Genomic DNA, 23547 nt, shown 5'->3' on the forward strand with positions numbered 1-23547 from the left:
GAATTCATATTCTGGAATATCTCTTAGCGGTTGGGAGGCGCATGCTGGATTTGCACACAGCAACGTGGGTAGATCCTAAAAACAGTGCCGTGTGAAATAAAATCAGAAAGAGAATGGGGTGCGTTTAGATTCCAGTGCCATGCACATAGCATAAAATACGTGGCGCAAACACACCCCTAAATGCCGTGCGATGTCACACACGAATTACAAAACACACATCAAGTGCATTAGAATGGCAGCATGGAGGAATGGGACTAGAAAGCAAATAAATAAAATAAGGCTTTTGTAGAGTCCAATAAGGAAAACGTGCCATAAACTTGGGAGTTTAATTCACTCCTCTGCATCCAAAACTGCAGAATAAAATCGCTTGGCAGTAGACTAATCACACAGTAGGCTTAGTTATGCGTGTAGTTATATCTAACTCTAGTCCAGGGTCTCTGAGTCTGAGCACGATTGATGTTTTGGACTGGATCATGCTTCATCACGGTGGGGCGGGGGGCGCTGGTGTACACATCCTAGGAAGTTTAGCAGCGTTCTGGCCTGTATCAGCCCCAGTTAAGTCAGTCCAGAAGATCTTCGCACATCACCAAATGACTCAAGGGGTGCGGAGTCACCCCTGCTGGAGAACCACTGACTTACAGACTGGCGATAGTGCTTTCAGAAAAATAGTCTTACTGTAATGTGCCGGATGAAGTTGTAGGTCAAAAATCTATGTTTGGTGTGAAAAAGATATGTCCAGGCAAAGAAGCGAAGGAAGAAATAGGAAGAACTGTCAATAGCCAGACCTCTGTACCGCTAACAAACCAGAGTTTCCTTTCGGGGACACTCGACGTTGGAAGACAAGCACGTTTCATTTGTAATGAAGTCAAGAAAAAGTACTTTGCCATTATTAGGATGAGCGTGTACATGAATATGGGCATAGATACACATTTGTACACAATCGCAAATTCTCCATTTAGTAGTAGCCTAAATATTCCTAGTTCTTCCCCCGTTGGTTCTAAGTGTCATGAAATATTATACGTTTCTTTTTGAGTCATCTTCTAAATAGATAGTCCATAATTTGACAGTGTGAAAGAATGTTAATTCTTTCAGGAAAAATTGGGGAACTTTCTATCAGACAGCGGGTATTCAGAAATTAACTAGACAGCATCTCCCGTGATTTCGTCTGCTCGGTGGCATGTGTTTTAATGCATCCTTGTGTACCTTGTATTCTGTCACTTCTAATTTATGTCCCTTTGGAAGAGTAGATCTTGGGTTTAAATATATTATTAACATCCCTCGAAAACATGTGTTCTGTTAACATCCCATCAATTCTGTTTTCACAACATGTTTATGATCAGATTGGAAGACGGGAGAAGAGGTAAGGAAAGGGGAATGAGGATGTTATAGCTTTCTAAAACTCTCACTGGTGTTAATTGAAAATGAAGGCACCTTATTCCCCTTGTCATTTTGATGTATCTCTGAATTTCTGTGAACGGATTTTCTTTTAAGCTTCAGAGATTATAAGCTACGCAGTATTCCAGCTCAGCTGCTATAATTGATTAACCACATCTTCCATTTTAACAGTACAGTGGCCGGGATGAAAAAAAATAGATTATAGTTCCAGCCTTTTAAATTGAACTTCAGTCTCTTGCATTTCAGCTTGGGATAAAAGAGTTTTCTTAGACTAAGTTTCTCTTTGATATCAGTGTTTTCAATTGTAACACATACTTAATTTTGCAGAAACCATCTTTTTATTTCAGTCTGTGAATACGTGCTACTTGGGTTGGAGTTATGGAAATTTGGGTGTCTCTAGTTTTTGGCTACCATGAATAAAGTTCCTATGGAGATTTATAGACAAGTCTTTGTGTAGACACACGCTTTCATTTCTACCGGGTAACTACCTAGGAATAGAATACCCAGAAGTAAGAGTATGGAAACTATATAAGAAAGTATCAAACTCTTTTCCAAACATGTCCCACCATTTTATACCCCTACCACCAACGTATGAGAATTCCCGTTGCTCTATATTCTAGTTACCACTCGTTAATGCTGACCTTCCCATGGAAACCATTGTATTGGGTTGATAGTAGCATCTCATTGTGGCTTTAATTTGCATTTCCTGATGACCAATGATACTGAGTATCTTTTCATGTCCTTATTGGCCATTTATAACCTTCTTTTGTGAAGTGTTTCAAGTCCCATTTACAAAATGCAGTCGTTTGTCTTTTTATTATTGATTTGTAGCAGTTCTTTTTATCATCTGGATTTGTGTACTTTGTCATGGATTATGTATTGCAAATCTGACCATAGCCTGTGGTTTGCCTTTTCATTTTCTTAATGGTGTCTTTTGGTGAGCAGAAGCTTTTAATTTTGATGAAATTCTGTATGTCACTTTTATATTTTCTGGTTAATGCTTTTCGAGTCCTGTTTAACAAAATATTTGCTTACTATAAGGTCAAGAAGATAGTTGCCCGATTTCCTCCATAAATTGTATAGTTTTTGCTTTTCCATTCAGGCCTATGATCCTATTAAGGTATTTCTATTTAATATTTATATACAAATCTGTCAGGAACATGAAAAACAATTTATTTTACAAAACATCTCTTTGGGGGAAATAATGGCATGCAAAACATATGTCCTAAAAATAAGTTATTCAGAGTGGCCTATTAAATTGCAATTGTGTATTGGTAAGCAAGTGATTTAGAAAATCAGCTGCCTTTCATTCTGTTGGGAGAGCTTGCTAATTATTGTAAAACTCACTTTGTAATAATATGGGAAAGATTATCTGGCTGAATTCAGTTTTGCTAACAAAAGAACGAGCAGGCTTTTACATACATTTCTTGTACGCAGATGTGTTTAGCAATTTGAAATAATTTCTTATCAATGGCATATTGTCTCTCGAAGTAGCTATGGTTTTGGAAACCTCGTCTCTCGGTGTCTATGCGGAACAACTCATTAGCCCTTTTCTTTTATGAGTGGCACATGGTGAACGCTCTAAGCGGTGCTGGGAGTGGTCTTTATCAGCAGCCAGACCAGCTGTTACAGATGACCTCTGTCTCGATTCCCAAGCAGAAACTGCAGAAAAATTCAGTTTGCAGATGGAAACGCCTCCCTCTCTTCCTCCTTTTCCTATTCATCAAGCGTCTGAAGAATGTCTGGTATACTAGGGGTAGTACATGTAATTAGAGGATACTTCGTGATCATTAAATGTGATTTTCTTATTAATTTCTACCTACACGAAATATGTGAATAAATAAAGTTCTAATTGTGTAGGGTAGACCAGCAGGCTAGAAAATCAGGGAAGATTTCTGTGTTGTAGTCTTAAGGCAGAAGTTTTTATTTCCTGTAAACCTCAGTTTTTGCTCTTAAGGACCTCAGCTGTTTGGATGAGGCCCACCCACAATATGGAGAATAATCTCTTTTACTTAATGACAAGTGACTATAGATATCACATCTACAGTACCTTCACTAAGCTAGTGTTTGACCAACGAATCAACCATAGTCTAGACAAGTTGACACTTAAAATTTAACCATCACGATAATATTTAGCAGATTCTTGACTATTAGGTCATTTGGAGCCAAAACTTTTTATAATAAACTATTAGCCTAATTTTTCAAAAGCTATACAATTTGTCACAAATCTTGTCATCGAGGACTGTGTGCATTCAAAGCTTCGTATAATGAAAGTATTTATTCCTGCTTACTTGAAAGTAAACAACGTCTACCATAGGCGTAAAGAATAAGAAGGCAAGCCACACGCTGGGAGAAAACATTTGCAAAAAACATCTGATAAAGGACTCATCCAAAGTATACAAAGAACACTTAAAACTCAACAATAAGAAAGTGAACAACCCGATTAACAAATAGGCCAAAGACCTTAACAGACACCTCACCAAAGAGGATATATAGATTGCAAATAAGCATATGAAAAGATGGTCCACATCATATGTCATCAGGGAAATAAAAATCAAAATGAGATACCACTGCATACCTATTGGAATGGTCAAACTCTGGAATACCGACAACATGAAATGTTAGTGAGGACGTGGAGCAACAGGAACTCTCATTGCTGGTGGGGATGCAAAATGGTACAGCTGCTTTGGAAAAGAGTTAGCGTTTTCCACAAAATTAAACATACTCTTATCCTATGGTCCCACAGTCACACTCCCTGGTATTTAACGAAAGGAGCTGAGAACTTATGTCCACACAGAAACTGCAAATGGATGTTTATAGCAGCTTTATTCATAATTGCCAAAACTTGGAAGCAACTGGGATGTCCTTCGGTAGGTGAATGGATAAATAAAATGGTACATAGGACGATGGAATATTATTCAGTGCTAAAAAGGAATGAACCATCAGATATGAAAAGCTATGGAGGAACCTTACATGTATATGACTAAGTGAAAGAAGCCAATCTGAAAAGGCTACATATTGTATGATTTCAACTATACGGCATTCTGGAAAAGGCAAAACTGTGAAGACAGTAAAAAGATCAGTGATCACCAGGCGTTAGGGAGGGGGGAGGGGGGAGTAGGCAGAGCACAGAAAATATTTAGGACAGCGAAAATACTCTGTATGATACGATAATGATGCATACGTGTCATTATACATTTGTCAAAACCCATAGAATGTACACCAGGTGTGAAATGTCAGGTAGACTACGGACTTTGGGTGATAACGATGTGTCAGTGTGGGTCCATCAGTTGTAACAAATGTACCTCTCTGGTGGGGTATTTTGATCGTGGGGAAGGCAGTGCATGTGTGAGGGCAGAGGGAGATCTGTGTGCATTGCTATGAACCTTAAACTGCTCTAAAAAAAAAATAAAGTCTTAAAAAAAAACAAAAGAAAAACTCAAACCCAACCCTTATGGTATTATTCTCACTTTTTAGATAAGAAAATGGAGAGAGAAAGTTAAGTAGCAGAACCAGGACTTTTATTCCAATTTCCTTGCCTCCAAAGCCCATGGTCTTTATACTCTGTCACATTGTAGAGGGTCACTGACAGTGCCCCACTCATGACCTCTTGGCTCTCACTGTTCCCATGTGTGACTACAGCTTCCTGCCAGGAGTCCTTGTACCTCTGTGCCTTCTTGGACTGCAGAAATGTGCTCGGCTCTGTGCCAGACAAACCAGAAGCACCAGGTGTCAATGTCTCGGGGAGCACACTTTGATAATGATGGGCAGGTATCGGTGAAAACTGTCCCAGCCTCCTCACCTGGTAAGAAGGACAATAGGACTATAAACTGTGGTGATGGCCGCAGCTGCAATCAAGGGCTAGAAGTGTCGGTGATAAGTTAGGTGCAGAACTTCAGAGTAAGCATTTAGAAACTCATAGCAGTTGGGCAGAGACATTGTGTGTCTTTCTAATAATTTTTAAAAAGGCCTGTATTTTCTATGTATTTTTATTTCATTTTTTTTCTAGTGATTTATTTTTGTTGTATTTCCATACGTCTTGTTTTGGACATTTTTTAAAAATTGTTTTTTCCCCACAGGAGTTTGAGAGATACTTTTACAGCGAGGGGTTGACAAACTACAGCCCATGTCCTGGCTGTCTGGTTTTACAGATAATGTATGATTGGAAAACAGCTGTACCCGTTTATTTACGTATTATCACGGCTGCTTTCACATTACAGAGGCAGAATTGAATAGTTGTAACAGAGATCATTTGGCCCACTAAGCTGAAAATATTCACTGTCTGGCCCTTTATAGGAAAAATTGACCCATCCCTCTTCTGCTCTGTCCCCTGAGCTGGACTGAGCTCCAGTGGCCCACGGTGATAACTGGCTTGCTAACACACCTTCTCCTGCCTTCTTTCCTGTCCCTACCTCATTTCTCATTCTCTGCCAGGATTTCCTCGATCTCCCAATATAACGCGCATTGTACTCAGATTCTTAATCCAAGGTCTACTTCTGGGGGAACCCAACCAATGCACGCAGGATGTCTTTGTTTGTCCTGATCCTGGGCCAAACTTACAGCAGAGTAGGGACCAGCAGTGTCAGACTCAGCTCATGAGTTAAGCTATCACATGTGTGTCAACTATAATTAAAAATAAGTTCAAAAAATAAAAAATCATATAAAATCCCTCCCCCCACCCCCCCCACACATAAAAGCTATCACACTGCCCCGATTCCCCACTGTCCTGTCTCTTGTGAAAATTCAACTTTGTGGGTATGGATTTTTCTGATTTCATTTACTCTATCTTATCGAGCACAACCTCAGCACCAGGGATGTTGGAGGAAGAGGGAGAGGAGGAAAGAAAATCCTCTCTTGCTCTACACAGGATGCTCCCTTTTCATAAGAGAGTCCACTCGGAGTCGGTCCCCGGGTGTCCATCGACCTGAGTCGGGGCCAGTCGTTTTCGGCTTCGCAGGACATGGCCAAGTCATTGGCCACCCGTGCCTTATTCCTGCTACTTTCTTTTGTCTCTGCTTGCCCCTCCTAATTACTTAGGTCATTTCAGATTTTAATTCTGTCTTCTAAAGTGTAACGCTGCCATAATTAGGCCATATGTTAATTAGCAAGATGACGTCTCGTCACTCATGAGGGATGCGGATCATCCTAGAAAGTGCCATAGAAAGGGGAGTCCGGCAGGAAGAGGAAGTCGGAGGAGGCTGGAAGTGACTCTCTGCTGAGCCCAAACTGCCCAGAGAGCAGGAGAAAATGGCGGGATGCAAAAGGGGAAGAGGATGGGGTCGCACAAAGAAAAAGAGCTAGAGTTGTCCTCTTTTCCACGCTAGGGATGACATGGAAGCCAGGAGGCACGCCTGAGGCCGAGAAGCCACCAGGGATGGCAGAATTTTCCGAAGGACTGAAGGTGGCCAGGGTCGAGGTCAAGGCCCTGATGGAAGCCACGGGCAAGGTGAGTGTCAAGCATGTTCCTGTCTCTGATCCCTGGCAGCTAAAACTCGCAGCCAGTCTCTGCGTCTGTGGCCAGTCTAAGTGCCACTCTAAGTACCGGAACCTTTGAAGAGGTTCAGGTAGCCTGGGGACTGTTTCTATATGCTGTTTATTAACTTAATGTTGGTTCCCCGTTTTCTGTTAACTAAACTTATTTTCTGACGATCTGGAATAAGAAAGTTGGAAAGAGGATTGGACAGGTCATGATGATTTCATATTTCAAATGGTGTCACCTTTATTCACTCAGGAGACAATTTTCCAGGAAACTAATTACTCGGGGAATTCATGATTGCGTGCACTGACATGCGAATTATAAAGATATTAACCTCCCTCCAGTTTGCCATCAGGACATGATGTGATGGGAATTTGTTCTGTCATCACCCAACTATTGGATGAAAGGGACCAGGATATTTGTTTTAACTTGTGTATTTGCCTGAATTTCAAAAGACGTTTGACACAGGAACTCTCAGATCATACCAAAGGGGAAATTGTGAGGGTAAAGTTTGTGCTAATAATAATATCAGTAAGTAGTGTTATTATCATCGCTAATATTTGGTGACTTCTAGTATACTCCAAGCCTTCATAGGCATTACTTCTACTGTGTCTAGCAACCCCTCAAGGGAAGTCTCATTATCCCCATTTAACTTGGGGTTCACTGACACTGAATCATACTCAAAGACCACACTACCAGCTGAGACAAAACTGAAATCCACTTTTGTATTTTTAACTCTGAAATTTGAGCTCCTGTCAGCATACTGGAGTCAGCAAATTTTTTTCCATAAAGGACCAGTAAATGTTTTCAGTTTGCCAGCCAGATGTTGTGTATTGTGACTACTGAGCTCTGCTGTCGTGATGCATGGGCAGCCAGAGATGATACCTAAATGAATGAGTGAATGAATGGATGAATGATGTTCCAATAAAACTTTATTTATATATACGGTATTTGTTTTTAATGTAGTTTTAACATGTTATGAATTACCAATGCTCTTTGGAATTTTTCCTTTTTAAGAATGGTAAATCGTTCTTACAGGCTATACAAAAACAGGTGGCCGGCCAGGTTTGGCCCGCGGGCCATAGTTTGCTGACTCCTGCACTATAGGAAACTGTGTATCTAACAATGACATAGGAAAATAATGACACAAAAGCAGCTGAGCTACATATTTCACATAAGGGAGCCAAGTCAGCCATAGGAAAGCTCGTCGGCCCGGAAGCTGTAAGAAACAATAGTTTTCATTTCGGCTCTGCTATCACATTAAAGGTGTAGATTTGGGTGCATCTCAAACTCTCCTCATCTCCCAGAGACAGGTCCTTAACAGTTCCACTATTCTTGGATTCTAATCATAGTATGCTTGCACCAAAGGGTCTCCTCCATACAATCAGAATTTGGATCTAAGACCATTCTCCGGATGGTGCCATCACTGCCATGGGGAGGACTTGGAGGTTCCGGTACTCAGAGTGGCACTTAGACTGGCCACAGACGCAGAGACTGGCTGCGAGTTTTAGCTGCTGTCCTCATAGGTTTGTGGGTGCGAGTGAGAGTTTGCTTGTGAACAGGTTAAGTTTGAAGCACGTAACAGACATAAGTGGAGACGGTTGGGAGAAGAGGCAGGACTAGAGATTGAAATTTGGGAGTCAGCATGTAGACCGAATCTGAGTATATTACAGTATCAGATAAAATCTTTTAAGGCAAGATTTCCTGATGTTGGCGCTGCTGACATTTGGGGTGGCAGCGTTCTTTGTCATGGGGCCCGTCCTGTCCTGCAATGTGCATGATAGGAATGTTCAGGAGCATCCAGTCCCCTACCCACTAGGTGCCATTAGCATACACACCCAACCCACCCCCAGCTGTGACGAGCAAACATATCTGCAGACATTGCCAGATGTCACCGAGGGTGAAAGTCACTCTTGATAGAGAATCACTGTTTTAGGGGAAAGGCTGCTGCTGATGGTCCCCAAGGACTCCAGCTTTGGAGGTCAGAAAGAGAAGGAGGGAATAAAAAAAGGCACTCGAAAGGAGTGGTCAGTGAAATGAGAGAAAAACTCATTTGTGGGGTCCCAACGGTTTCGGGTGAGCTTGGTTCAATAGTTGATGAAAGGCAGAGGTCAGACAACGAGTAGCTCAGAGCCGAGCCCCAGTGAGCCCCACCATATTTCCGGGACCCCCAGTGGTGGTAGAAAGGACAGGGGCACATGAAGCATTAAGGCCATACATTTTCTTTTTCTTTTTTTCCAATTACAGTTGACAGTCCATATTATTTTACATTAGTTTCAGGTGTGCCGCATAGTGGTTAGACATTTATATATAACTTACGAAGAGATCCCCCCGATTAGTCTAGTTCCCACCTGGCGCCACACTTCGTTATTACACTATTATTGACTGGCTCCCCTGTGCTGTACTCCCCGTCCCCGTGACTGTTTTGTAACTGCCAATTTGCACTTCTTAATCCCTTCACCTTTTGGGGAGGTCATCCGTTTTCTAACTGCATGAGGCTTGACGGTAGTGTGGCGGACAGTGTTTTCTAGTGGGAGATTAAATGGGAGGTTACAAGTAACGTTAAGAAACGTAAGATAGAGACATGTTTCTTCTTCTTTCTCATTTTATTTTTAGAAATAATTACCAGGGAATAAAAACATTATCGTGTGGGTACAGGAGGAGAACAAGAGCAGAAATAGAGTCACTGTGGTTTTGAGGGCTGGAAAGGGACTTAAGACCTGGGGCCCTTGCCATCCTGAACTGCAGGCAGAATCTTCTTTGTTTTGTGATGGCTTCACTCACTCACTTCATGCCTAATGGTAGTTAAGAAAAAAAAAAACACAAGGGAACAGATTGTGTGAACTTTCTCTTTATACATTTGAAAATCGAAGAGCTATGACTTAATAAAGACTCAATATAAAGGTTTAAAAAAATCAATACCTCATATCGAAATTAATGTCATTACACGAAGTGCCTCTTAGCCACGGGCCTGATACTGAAGAACCAGAAGGAGGGGAAAATATCTGCTTTGCCCTTTATAGTGAAGTCTCCTTACTCCGAAATGTAGATAATAAATGTATGTCATGAGGTTATTATGTGAAAGCGCGTAATAGTGCCTGGTACATAGTCGGGCTTCCATAAACGTTTAAAAATAATAACAGGGTGGCGTGGCCCATGCCACCCTGAATGTGCCCGATCCCCTCTGATCTCGGAAGCTAAGCAGGGTCGGGCCTGGTTAGTACTTGGATGGGAGACCATCTAGGAAGACCAGGAGCTACAGGCATAAAAAATAAAAAATAAGGGATTGTAAGCTGACAAGGTCCTTGCGATCTGTGAGGTCAACCAAGGGTTGCCTCGCCTAAAAATAATAAACAGACAAACAAACAAACAAATAAATAAAATACCAGTGTATATCCTCTGTGCCAAAGAGTATGGCACAGAGGCGTATAATGCAAACAAGATGGTTAGGTGAGCTAACGGTACTGTATCGACGTTCGTTTCTGGCTTTGGCAGTGCGCTATAGTTAGGCCAGATCTTCTCATTCGGAGAAGCTGGGCGGAGGATGTACAGAGCTCTAGATTATTTCTGCAACTTCTTGTGAGTCTCGAAATTAAAAAAAAAAAATTCAAAAAATATTCAAAACGAACAAATAATTAGATGTTGAAAGACACTGGAAAGCCCCCCCTCCCCCTGTTTAGGACTATTGTGTGTCTTAGGTTCATTTGGTTTTGTGGTCAATTTTATGCTGTAGATTTGTTTTTATTTTAATGGAGACTCATATCATGAGGAAGCCAGACCATCAGATTTTATTTACAAACAACGAAACAGAATCTAATCACTATATTTTGGACCATGCAATAGGTTATAATCCAGATCAGGAACTTAAGTCGATGGTAATAAATATGCAGTCACAAAGCCCAATGATAGGTAAAAGGGTAAAATTAAACAGGATTACCATTTTGTCTTTAGCTCTGGCATATTTTATTTTTGGATAGTCCAGGACTCATCTAAGCTTGCCAAGGAGTGAAATTTTCACACAACACATCCTTAAATTCCCTGAGAAGTAGAAAGTAGAGGTGGCTTGCCTACTTTTTTAGGTGAGAATTTCTACTTCAGCAGACTGTGGGGAGGGCAAGCCTCCTCTATCTTGCTGATATGCCTAAGATGTGATCTATTTATATGACAAACCATATGTAGAGCCTGGCAAGGCTTTCTGTAAATGAGCTCATGGCTCTACCCTGAAACAGGGGGTTGGGAGGGGGGCCCCAAATTCATTAGGAACCTTTCACAACCATTACGCCTCTTGGTGCTGATTGAACAGGAAGGATGAACAAAATCTATGAGTTCTGATAAAAAGGCTAAATAATAAATACCTGTCAAGCGGAATAAGATGTTCTCCTTGGTCTTTGCAGGTCATCAAAGTCCGGTTGTTAAAGACTCGAGTACTTTTTAATGGGTTTTTCTTTTTTTGTATACTGTACAGATTGCAAGTAGAAATAATTTCAGATTTGTCTTACTGATGGGCCCCCTTTCAAGGTGTGATGAGTTCTTCTAGAGCTTCGTTCAAAGCAATCGGTATTTATAGACCATTTGTCCAATGTTAAGTAATTAGATTTATCTGTAAGGGAACAGAGAAGAGCACTTGCCCACATCAGAAGGCTCCCAGACAAGGACAAAAGAGATGAGAAAACAAAGAAGTATATTCAGAAATGACAAGCACGGGGACAGAGAGAAAGGTATAGTGGGACTCGGTAGCTGTTTAGGACAGAGTGGCTTAAACTGGGCCTGCAAAAGAATGTATTCTTGGGGCATGCTGAATTTGCTGCAAAAATTTAAATATGTTGTGTTTTCATTTAGATGGATATTCTATGTTTACATGGAAACACACATATATATATATATACATATTTTCTCTAGTTATTCATATGAGTCTGTGGGTTTCTTAAAACTTCTTTTTATCACAGCGAGAACATTTAACGTGACATCTACCCTCTTACATTTTTAAGCATACAATAGGGTGTAATTAACTGCAGGCGCAGTGTTGTGCGGAGATCTCTAGAGCTTATTCATCTGGAGGAATTGAAACTTTACGCCCAATGGTGACCACCATTCCGCCCTCTGCTTCTGCTTCTCTGAGTTTGACGACTCTAGGTTCCTCAGATGAGTGGGATCATATAGCATTTATCCTTCAGTGACTGGCTTATTTTACTTAGCATAATGTCCTCCAGGTTCATTCGTGATGTCACATGCTGCAGGATTTCCCTCTTTTTTAAGGCTGAATAATATTCCATTGTGTGTATATGCCAACATTTTCTGTATTTATTCATCCGTCCATGGACACGTACATTGCTTCCAGATCTTAGTGTGAATTCGATGGGCCTGTATCTTACTAATACTCGTGGCCACATGATTTTCGTGCATTTGCATCTAAATACTGTCCAAAGGTGTGTTTTGCTATAGTTGGAATAGAGGGAAGTGGATGAGAAAATGGAGTCGTTCTAGAACCCAGGGTAGGTGGGAACGTGGGATTTAAAGAACCTGGACTAGAATATTGGTGGCATATTCCGAGTTCCAGCGGATGCTTTGCATAGATGCCATCTTTATTGGTCCCAACTAATAAAAATTCCTTAATAGGAGGTGTAGTAACGCATATTCAATGAAGAATTTGTGTGCTCCTAATTTCAACCATAACCGGACAAGACAGACATTCAGTGCCTGAATAATGTCCCTGCCTTTAAGCGAACAGGAAAGTTGTGTCTGTGATAGACCCATTCGCCCCTCTTATTCTCATCATGAGTGAGGCAGCAGCAGTTTTAATAATTTAATGAAAAGGCCTAAAGAGCTATAGATATATTGGCAGTGTACTAATCACAAATTGCATTCAGTTTTTAGTAATAAAAGCTATTTAAAGGGGTGGCTTAAATTATGGCTTTATTAAGTCCAGAGTGGATAGTCCAAGGCTATTGTGGTTGGTTACATGATATCACCAGGAACCAAGCTCCTTTTGACTTTCTGCTTTGTCATTCTAATCCTCTTGTTCTTAAAATGGCTGTCAGAGCTCCAGCCATTGTATTTTCCTTTCCGGCACGAAGAAGGAATTGCAGAGAGAAAAGAAGGCATATGGCAGCCGTGTTAATCCTTAACACTGCCTTTTTGGATTTCCCCTTCAATGACTTACACCTCACTGACAAGGACCATCTCAAATACCCCCAGTCATAAGAGAGACAGGAATTTTCATTTTTAGCTCATCACATTTTCCTTTCAAGTAATCTCAGGGTTCGAGTAATACAAAAAAGAGAAAATAGATATTTGGTAGACGGCTCGTAGCCTCTGCAACATTGGGATCTTGTAATCACTGAGTTCTTGATCCAACTTTAGCAACTACTCACTTTCAGACTTCTTGATATAGGAAAGCAAGAAATGCCTAATGTTAAAGGTACTTTATTTAGGTGTTATTTGCAGCTAAACATCTTCCTAACTGTAAACACACATAAATGCCGCTTATTGATGTTTAACTCTTAGAATCGACTGACTGACCAAGAATCAGAAATTCAGATATATGCAGAAGTAGGTACACGATGTGAGTAAGTGATACTGGTTGGGGGGGGGCCGTGGCAAACCGGGGAACGGGCACCCCATCTAAGGCGGGCTGCTGTTGCTATTGAACTGAGAGCGTCGTTTGCATCCAGGATTGTCAAGCCCGCTGTTATCAGATAAAAAATTTCAAGAGAACCAGAAAGCTGGATCTATATGCATATTGCAAGGTCAGGAAATTCTTTTTCACGCCACATTGCGGCTACGCAGAACAGCATCTCATTTCTTGATTTAATCTGTGGTCATGGCCTCTCCCGATCTCCCTTCTGCCGGTTAGAGGAGAAACCCAAGAGAACACCAACGCACCTATAAAAGTCACTCTTGTTCTAGTTTTACCCCATTCCGAACATTTAGGAAATATTCCTTTCTTCTTTTTGAAATTATTCAGGTATAATTATGTACCATAAATTTACGCTTTGAAAGAAACAATTCTGTGGTTTTTAGTGTAGTCACAAAGTTGTGCGACAATCGCCACTATCTAATTCCAGAACATTTCATCACCCCCAAAATGAAAAGCCGTACCCATTAGTCATCCCTCCCCTCCCTCCAGTTTCTGGCAACCACAAATCTACTTTCCGTGCCTCAGGATTTGCCTACTCCAGACATTTCATAGAAACGGAATCATAAAATATGTGGCTTTTGTGACTGGCTTCTTTCACTTGGCGTAATGTTTCCGGGGCTTACCCACGTGTAACATACAATAATACTTCATTCCTTTTCACATCTAAATAATATTTCCCTGTAGGGAGAGACCTTATTTTGTTTTTTGTTTATCCGTAAGCTGATGGACATTTGGGTCGCTTCCATCTTTTGTCTATTGTGAATAATGGTGCTATGATCATCTGAGTACAAGTCTTTACGTGGACATATGTTGTCAGTTCTCTTAGGTATGTACCTAGGAGTGAAATTGCTGGCGCGTATGAGAACTTCGGGGCTAAGGTTTTGAGGAACTGTCAAAGTGTTTTGCAAAGCGGCTGTACCAGTTTACATTCTCATCAGCAGTGTGTAAAGGTTCCAATTTCTCCACTTCCTTGCCAACTCTTGTTATTGCCTGTTTTTTTTTTATTATAGCCACCTTAATGGTATGAAGTGACATCTTTGTGGCTTCGATTTTTATTTCCTTAATGACTAATAATGTTGAGCATCTTTTTATGTGCTTCTTGGTCATTCGTATATCTGCTTAGGAGAAATATTTGTTTAAATCGTTTGTCTGTTTAAAAAATCGGGTTTTTATTAACGAGTTGTATGCTTATTTTTATGTAGTTTAAATATGTTATTATCTTAATTTGCAGGTTACGAATGTTTGAAAATTGGCAACTAATATGGTTCAAACTAACATAAAAATACCCAGTTTCTTTCTGCCTTTCTCCCTAGAAGAGCAGTGAGGTGTAGGGGGCAGGGTGTGGCTTTTGTAACTCGTGGTCAGAGGGAAGAGTTAGGCTCTTTGGATAGTTTTCTGGGCTCCTGAAGCGAAGCTTCTCATCCACATGGGTGCCGCTAGCTGGGCTGGCATTTGTGGCTGACATCTTTGAAATGAGAACTAGTAATCTGGCTGCTCTTGGCCTTGAGAGGGTCTTGTGTTGCGCTGGTGGCTTTGGCCTCAGCTCTGCCTCTCTTGTCACTTCTGACCTCTCTGAGGTGTGACCGTAACTTCCATCTGACCCTGTCTTGGTCTGTTCAGGCTGCTATAACAAAATACCACGGACTGGGCAGCTTGTGACAACAGACATTTGTTTCTCACAGTTCTGAAGGCTGGAAGTCCCAGATCAGGGTGCCAGTGTGATCAGGTGAGGGTGCTCTTTTGGGTCGCAGACCTCTCATTGTGTCCTCACGTGGCAGAAAGGCTAGGGAGCCCTGTGGGGTCTCTTTTATAAGAGTAGTTCTCCCATTCATGAGGGCTGCACCCTCATGATCTGATCAGCCCCCAAAACTCTGCCTACTAATACCATCACCTTTGAAGGGTTAGCATTTCAACATATTCATTGTGGGGGGACACAGACATTTAGTCCATAGCAACCCTAACTCAAGTGGTCTTCTAGAGAGTCTTCGGTAGACGCCACCATCCCCCCACTATGACAATCCTGTCAGCAAACTCCGCATCCAGAAACTCAGCCACTTTCCACAGAGGAACCTGGGGCAACTTAAACAAGCTCATTTTCAAGATCTCCTTTTGTGGGACTTGGCTCTCAAGCAAGGCGTTATGACTGAGTGGTATGACGAGGCTCCAGACCCTCTATATTCTCCCCAATTTGTCCTTCGTGTCTCTCCTTTGCCAGACACAGTCAAAAGAAAAGATATCAGGAAACCCGACTGCCCACTTTGCTCTCCAGCTTTTTTCTCTCTTGCCTTTTCACAGTTCCTCAGACCAGAAGTCAGGATTTCCAGAGACACAGAACCAGTAGGATGTGTGTGTGTGTGTGTGTGTGTGCGCGCGCGCGCGTGTGTAAAGATATTTACAGTAAGGAATTGGCTCACACTGTTATGGAGGCTGACAAGTCCCAAGGTCTGTAGGATGAGTTGGCAAGCAGTAGACAGGAAAGCTGGTGATGTGGTTCCATTCTGAAGGCTGGCAGGCCCAAGACCCAGGAAGAGCCAATATTTCGATTCAAATTCGAAGAGAGGAAAAAGCCAGTGTCCCAGTTCGAAGTCATCACTTGGGGGACGGTCAGCATTTTTGTTCTATTCAAGCCTTCAACTGATTAGATGAGACCCACCTACATTAGGGAGGACAATCTGCTTTACCCAGTCTACCGATTTAAATGTTAATCTCATCCCAAAACACCCTCACATAAACACCCAGAGTGATGTTTGACCCAATATCTGGGCACTCCGTGGTCCAATCAAGTTGCCACATAAAATTAACCATCACAGAGGTCTGTCCCTTAACTTCCATTATGACTAGGGTGTCCCATACAATGGGTAATCTGATCTAGAACACATTTGAGAGTGAAAGAAGGCACTAGCTAGATGAGAGGCATGGGCGACATGCATAAACTTGGACTATACAAGTCAAACCAGGCTGTTTGGTGACCCTACTCATAACATATCCTCTAACTTTCGCAGCATGGCTCCAGTGGGCGGAGATGGAAGGATCACCCGTTGTCAGGGTACTGTAGAAATCTGTGAGGCTAAGACCTCAAAACTTGTCCCTTGAAAAACTTAAGAGGGACATAAAGTGATCTAGAGCTAGTCTTGTCGGATTAGTGTTCTGCTTGATAAGCCTATTTTTGTAGATCACGAGATGAATATTCCCTTGGACTTTCTCTTCGAATTTTCTCTATAATCAATTCTGGTCTCTCTCCAGGCAGCTGTATAACTGAGTATTCTAGGGTGAAGGTCATGAAATTGAGAAGGAAAAAGAGTAAAACATCAAAGAAATATTAAGAAATAGTACTTTGGTTACAGGTGAAATCTCTCAGTTTAAAATACTGAGAAACTAATTTAATTTACAAATTTCTATTTAAATCAAACAAAACACATCTATGTCACGTTTCGCCCAGGAGTCAAAAGTTTGTGACCCTTGCTGGACAAATCACAGGCAAGGTTTGTCACAGAATCAGGTCAATGGGGACAGCAAAGGAGCAGCGGAGGGAAGGGAGTGATCATCACTGCTTCTTTTTACAAAATGGAGAACCAAGAGACATCACTTACAGTGGAGAGAATGTGAAATAGAGAAATGAATCGTACTTGCTTGTCGCAGCACCGACCAATAGAGGTCTTGATCTGGAGATGTAACTAGAGTAGATGCCTAAATATAAGTGGACCCTGGGAATACAAGCGAAGCCATCATTTTCCTACATGAGAAAGTTACAAACAACTTCTCTTGTGTTTCAACGTGAGTGTACAATACTTCGGAAAAGAATAGAAATGGCCAAATGTCTACCTATAATTTTTAACTTAAACTTTAACTGTATATACATATTTTAAACCTCATGTTATAAAAAATATACAGTCATACAGAATTGTTCTTTTTCACAGATGTCATGATATGGTTTTTCTCAAACTCCATTCTTGCACGTTGACATTCATCTCTCCTTCATCTAGAGCCACTTGAAAACAGTGATGTACTTGGTTGAATCTACCAAGTTGGTTGATTACAGCATTTTTTGAATTTAAGTATAATGCCGCCATTAGAAATTTTATCATGATTCACATCTATCCATTAATATGTAGTGAGCTCCACAACATATGCACGTAATGTATTGCAATGAACTGATTTTTTAGAAAGGTTTGTCCGTAATGGCACCCAGAGCTGTGGTTTGAATTTGTTTCTCCAGAAATGATGACCCAATCAGCATTAAACTTATTTACCTTCCCCCATCATGCCAAGTGACTTCTATAAGCATCCACATTGAGTTTGATTGAGGTCATTTCAGGTTAACGTGACTTTTTTGTTGTTCAAAATTGAGTAATTAGGAGACCGCTGGTAATCTGAAAGTCTTAATAAGGACTTTATTTCTGATGAGATTTTTTTGAGGAAGTATTTGCCTTATATTCGGGTATATACAGAATTTTGGGAAGAAGGGCTACTGGCAATTTGGGAAGTAAATTAAATTTTTACCTATAGTACAAGCAAATTAATAGAAATTTGATTTTGATAAACCAAGAAATAGTGACATAAATCATACTATCTAGAAATCTCATGGCAATGACCAGGTGATCAACTACTAGTAATAGTCTTGGTCAGTGGCTCGTGGGGACCTAGACCGGGACAGGGTAAGGCCAAGTCAAGAAATGTGGTGTTCGTTATAAAAGCACCTAAACTAGAACATCATATAATGAAAAATGTAAAAACGAAAGCAGAATATTACAATAGTCTAAATGAGAGATGGTGAACCGTGTCTTTGGCGATGAGAAAGGAAGGAAGAGATGTATTTTAGAGATGCCTGGGGATGGAGCTGATGCGACTTCATGCCTGGATAATGGGAGCTAGTGGAGAGGTAAGAATGCAGGACGACTTCTGGCTTCCCAACCTTGGAGATTGGGTAAATATAGCGCCAAGTTGGAAATGAATGAACAGGGGAGTGAGTGACAGTTGGATCCACTGTGAGCACACCTGCTCTTGGTACCTGTGGCCTGTTCAGTAGAGATGATTCGGGAGCGCAGGAGAGAGGCTCTTAGAGAGATACGCATTTGGGATTCATCAACATATGAGTGTAGATACAGCCATGGGAGTGGTCAGAATGCCCAAGAGGTGTGTTTTATGTAATATAACAAGGCTGGGGATTGGGTTTTGAGAAAACCATCACTATTAGAAGAGAAGGGAGAGAATCCAATGAAGGATGCTGAGAGAAAATGGGACAGAGAGAAGGAAGGTCAAGATAGGAAGAGGAGTGTCAAGGAAAGAATATTCAATAGTATTTAGATTTCAGAGGAATTCTGAGTAAAATAAGGAATGAAACTACCCTCTCGATTTGGCAAAGTTCTTTAAGACTTTCTAAATAAGGCTGTGAACTTGTTAGAAGATCGATCTTTCTGCTTGCAAACAATTTAGAAGGACCTTTTGGGGAAAGGTATGATTTAGAAATATTTACTTGAAATAAATTCAATATTCATCAAGAGGAAGATGACACTGCCCAAATTTGCCTGTGGCCCAGTGCAGCGATGACCTGACAGGCACCTAAACTGAGCTCCCTGCCTTTGTCCTGCAGGACTTCAAGTTCACTGTGCGTCTGACTTGCTGTCCTTTCCAGTTCTGTCTGGTTGTCCCTGATCCCTGCATCATTTTCTTCCAATGCCCACCTCTATGGCAAGGGCCTCATATTTATTGCTGGGCTTTCTGTTGAATAGATATCCGATTTGCCCCCAGACACCCACTGCTCTCTTTCTCATTCCCCTGGATATATCTAAAGGGCGGGAACTATGGGGAGACGGGTTGTTTCAATGCAAGGAAGACTCTCAGACAAAGCGATTCAGGAGGCATTGAAAGAGTTAATCAAAGAGGCACCAAATTTCCATTCTCTGAAGATCTTCCAGCACAGACTAAGATGACCTTTCATGCTGCAGAGAAAAGAATGCCTCTAATGCTTCTCCTGGGTGACCTTTAAAATCCCTTTCTGTCCTAAGAGTCAGTGGTATCCTGACACCAAACAGAGCATAGAAATCAAGGGTTGGAAGGGACTTTAAGGGGTCATCTGATTCACTTCCTACCAAATAAATACACCCCTTCTATTGCCTTATTGAAGAGAAACACCCCAGCTTCTTTGTTTTTTTTTTTTTTTTAAATTAGTAAACTTTATTTTTTAGAGCTGTATTTGTTTCATGGTAAAATTGATGGGAAAGTATAGGAAATTCCCATATACCTACCCCCCACCCCCACCACACACACACACACATAGCCACCCCCACTATCAACATCTGGCACTAGAGTGATATATTTGTCACAAAGATGAACCTATATCAACAATCATTGTCATCTAAAGTTCATAGTTTACATTAGGGTTCACGCTTGGTGTTGCATACTCCATGAGTTTTGAAAGATATATAATGACACGCGTCCACCATTGTAGTATTTCCAGAATAGATTCACTGCCCTAAAAGTCCTCTGTGCTCTGTCTGTTCGTCCCTTCCTTCCCCCGACCCCCGGTGACCATATTCTTCTTACTGTCTCCATAGTTTTGCGTTCTCCAGAATGTCATATCATTGTTATGTCGCCTTTTTCGGATTGGCTTATTTCACTTAGTAATATGCATTTAAGTTTCCTCCATGGCTTTGCATGACTCGATAGCTCTTTTTTGTTGTTTCGTTTTAACGCTGAATAATATTCCATTGTTGGATATACTGCCGTTTATTTGTCCTACAGAAGGACATCTTGGTTGCTTTCAAGTTTTGGCAACTATAAATACAGCTTCTATAAACACTCGTGTGCAGGTTTTGGGGCAGACGTAAGTTTTCGATTCATTTGCAGTTGTCAATTCAAGGAGCACGATTGCTGGATCATATAGTAAGAATATGTTTAGTTTTGTAAGGAACTGTCAAACTGTCTCCCAAAGTGGCTGTACCATTTTGCGTTCCCTCCAACAGTGAACGAGGGTTCGTGTTGCTCCAAATCCTTGCCAGCATTCAATGTTGTCAGTGTTTTGGATTTTGGCCATCCCTTGACTTCTCTTCGAACGCTCACACAATAGGAATTTGCCATGTTGGAAATGCAGAATGCATTTCATGGCCGAGCAAGGAAGGCCTTACAGGGAACTACGCTGAGATAAAGAATGTTTGTGGCCACCATGTTTGCTCTTCTGTCTGGTCCTTCCATTGGCTCGCCACCGATTTCTCAGAGTCTCAGTAATACTAGAGCTCCATCAGTGACCGTACTTGGCACTTTACAGTTACCGAATAAGGCAGTTCATTCTACTGTTAGAAGGGGCTAGGTGACATCAACTTTTTCCTTAAGTGAGTTTAATGTGCCTAATGAAAATTGTCTTGTATTTGTTCAACCTCCATTATCTGGAGTTGTGAAAATGTCTCTTTGTATGTGGCAGACTTCTAGTTAACTGAAGATGGAAAGCTATCCGATTCCTCCTCATTTCTTCTCTTACCTAGGGTGTCTGTTTTTATCCAGGTCAATATGTATGACTCTTTACAAAAGTGAACTTTTGTAAAAATGGAAGGATAAGAGGGCATATATTTCTGTACACGAATATAATTACAACATACATTTAACACGAGAGAGATGAATTTGTTCAATGTATCTGTATTTTTACAAAAGCGAATGATCAAAAGAAATATATTTCAGTATGTGGATTTAATTATAACTAATATTACAAGTTTAACACAAGAGAGATGAACTTGTTTAAAAAAACATAACACATGTGTAGGCTGTATGATTATACCTATAATCCATCTGCTTTTTATACATCTTTCAGTTTTCTTGGTAAGATTTCACTTGGGTTGAAACTTGGCAAAGCCTTAGTCTGACAGCAGTTTTTAAAATACAAAATGTGAGAAAAGGAGAAAAGGATCTGTCATATTTTTCAATTACAAAAGCACTAAGGCAAGGAATAGCTGCTTTATCTTATTTTTCCCTTTTTATGAACTCAGTCAAAAAAGGAAGGCTTGGAAGAGTAAAACCCTCGCACTTCTCAACTTAAAAAAAAAACAAAAAAACTTTCTTTAGCTATTTACATGAGAGAAGTAATCAATGACCTGTTAGAAGTCAAAGAGGCCACTGTAATTAAAAAGTACCCTCAGAATTGCCTATTCCGCTACTGTTTTCCCAGTGTTTCTTACCTTCTAAAGCTGGAAAGAGTTCCCGTTTCTTTCAAAGTTGAGACTGTTATTGCCTTCTCGTTACATTGAGCTCGAATGCTTTTTTCTATTTAGTCTCATCACTGTTGGACTTCCCCTCCCTCATCCTTCTCCACTACCCTTATCAAAGCAGCCAGATTACCTCAAGGCAGCAGGGCCGAGGGAACGGATACGTATGTAAACAGAGAGGATGAAAAATACACACGTACAGCATGGCGTCCCAGGAAGTGGCGTGCGAGGTGGAATGTTGGGAGGAATGGGACCGAGCATGGGTCCTAGAGGGTCAGGTGGCTGGAATAAGAGGCGAGGCTGGCTCGGCCAAGTCGTTACTTTATCTTCTTCCCGCCTTCCCTCTTCCTTTTTTTCTGTCTTCTTTTGTGGTCCTTCCTTTACTTCATTTTCTCTCTTTTCCTCTCAAGCATTTTGTCCTTTCTCTGCTCTCCCCCGTTCTTCTTACTCTTCTTTCCTGTAAGTCCCACCCTTTTTTTCCCCCAGTTTATCACTCGCCATGTGTTCAGGAAACAGTTAACATAGCAGGCCTGAGGCTACTGTCTTTAAAAGGCCTCCTGACAAGGTTGGCCCTTGGCTGGCACCTGGAAACTTTGCCTTTAAACCATTCTCTAAGTGACAGCTTGTCTCGCCCATCTGGGGCACTAAACACCTGCTTCCTTCTGGGAATCTGGACTTTTGGCAGTTGTGGAAGGTCATTATGCCTAAGTGACAAACTCCCAATAAAAATCCTGGACGCTGTGTCTGAAGCAGGCCTCACCGGGCTGAACACCATGCCTGTGTCGCTGCATCTAATTGCTAGAGGTTCTAGAAACACATTCCTTCCTGGTGCTAGGGCGAGAACTGAGGAAATCTGGGCCTGGATTCCTCCCGATCCTTCCTGATGGGTTTTTCACCCCTCGATAATTACTGTAATACACTGTAACCGTGAGTCCACCTGCTTCTGAATGCTGTGAGTCTGTCTAGCAAATCGCGCAATGTGTGAGTGGTCTCAGGACCCCTGAAACACCAACGCTAATGTTTATCCATCCCTACTGCCTTCAAAGTGGCAATTAAAAGTCAGATTAAGTACTGCTGATTTTTTTACCTTATGAAAATTATTACTATTTCCCATTGGGAAGAGACTTATTTTGGAAGCAGGGGCGAGGGTGGATGGAGGCCGCTAGGCACTGTGCTAAGTGCTTTATATACATTGTGCCCTTTAATCAACAACCCTGTGAGGTAGTTATTATGACTCTTACTTAGAATGTAGGAAGCTGAGTCACCAAAGATGACAAAAATGGGTGTTAGAAAAGGCAGAACTTCAGCGCTTTAGTTCAGTTAGAGGAACATTTGTTGGACAACTAATATATATCAGGCAGTGTGCTAGGCACAAGAGAGAAGCTAGTAAATGAGTCCAAGAATCAGCTGTAGAGTTGCTCACTATTTAGGAAGGAGACAGCCAGGTAAATCTAACCGTTACGCTCTCATGAAAGCTTAAGACAATTTATGTGCCTGGGTGCTATGAAATTTGACTCTAAATATTTTTGATGGCAAAGCCAAACTTTTTCTTTTTAAGTTTGTTTTTACTATGTCCCCTTTCTTTCAAAGGAAACGCATATGAGGAAAAGAAAAAGCTCTATTTTGTTCTCGACTAATTTCTATTAGGTTTTGAAATATAAATGTAGTATTTGTTCATGACAAAAATATCTGACAGTTTGAAAAAGGTAAAGTGAAAAGCAAAATCCACATTCATTTTTCAACAATTTTCCCTTTTCTATTCTCCAGAGAAAATTATTTTCTATTTTCCCATTGTCCCATTTACTCCCTAATACTAGGAAGTATAAAATAAGAAGATGGGGCAAAAC

The 23547-nt window shown here is 41.1% G+C and overlaps 1 long non-coding RNA gene and 1 pseudogene across 1 annotated transcript in view; both read left to right on the plus strand.

Annotated features, from left to right (window-relative positions):
- Nucleotides 1-23547, plus strand: part of LOC107504071 — a 106107-nt gene that overhangs the window by 15665 nt on the left and 66895 nt on the right. Inside the window, exon 2 of the long non-coding RNA XR_001595369.2 lies at nt 6720-6841. This is a non-coding gene — a long non-coding RNA (uncharacterized LOC107504071). The remainder of the gene's footprint in view (nt 1-6719; nt 6842-23547) is intronic.
- On the plus strand, nt 10019-10136 carry LOC118608299 (annotated as a pseudogene).

Source organism: Rousettus aegyptiacus, unplaced genomic scaffold (assembly GCF_014176215.1).
Source record: "Rousettus aegyptiacus isolate mRouAeg1 unplaced genomic scaffold, mRouAeg1.p scaffold_m13_p_9, whole genome shotgun sequence".
Taxonomy (NCBI): domain Eukaryota; kingdom Metazoa; phylum Chordata; class Mammalia; order Chiroptera; family Pteropodidae; genus Rousettus; species Rousettus aegyptiacus.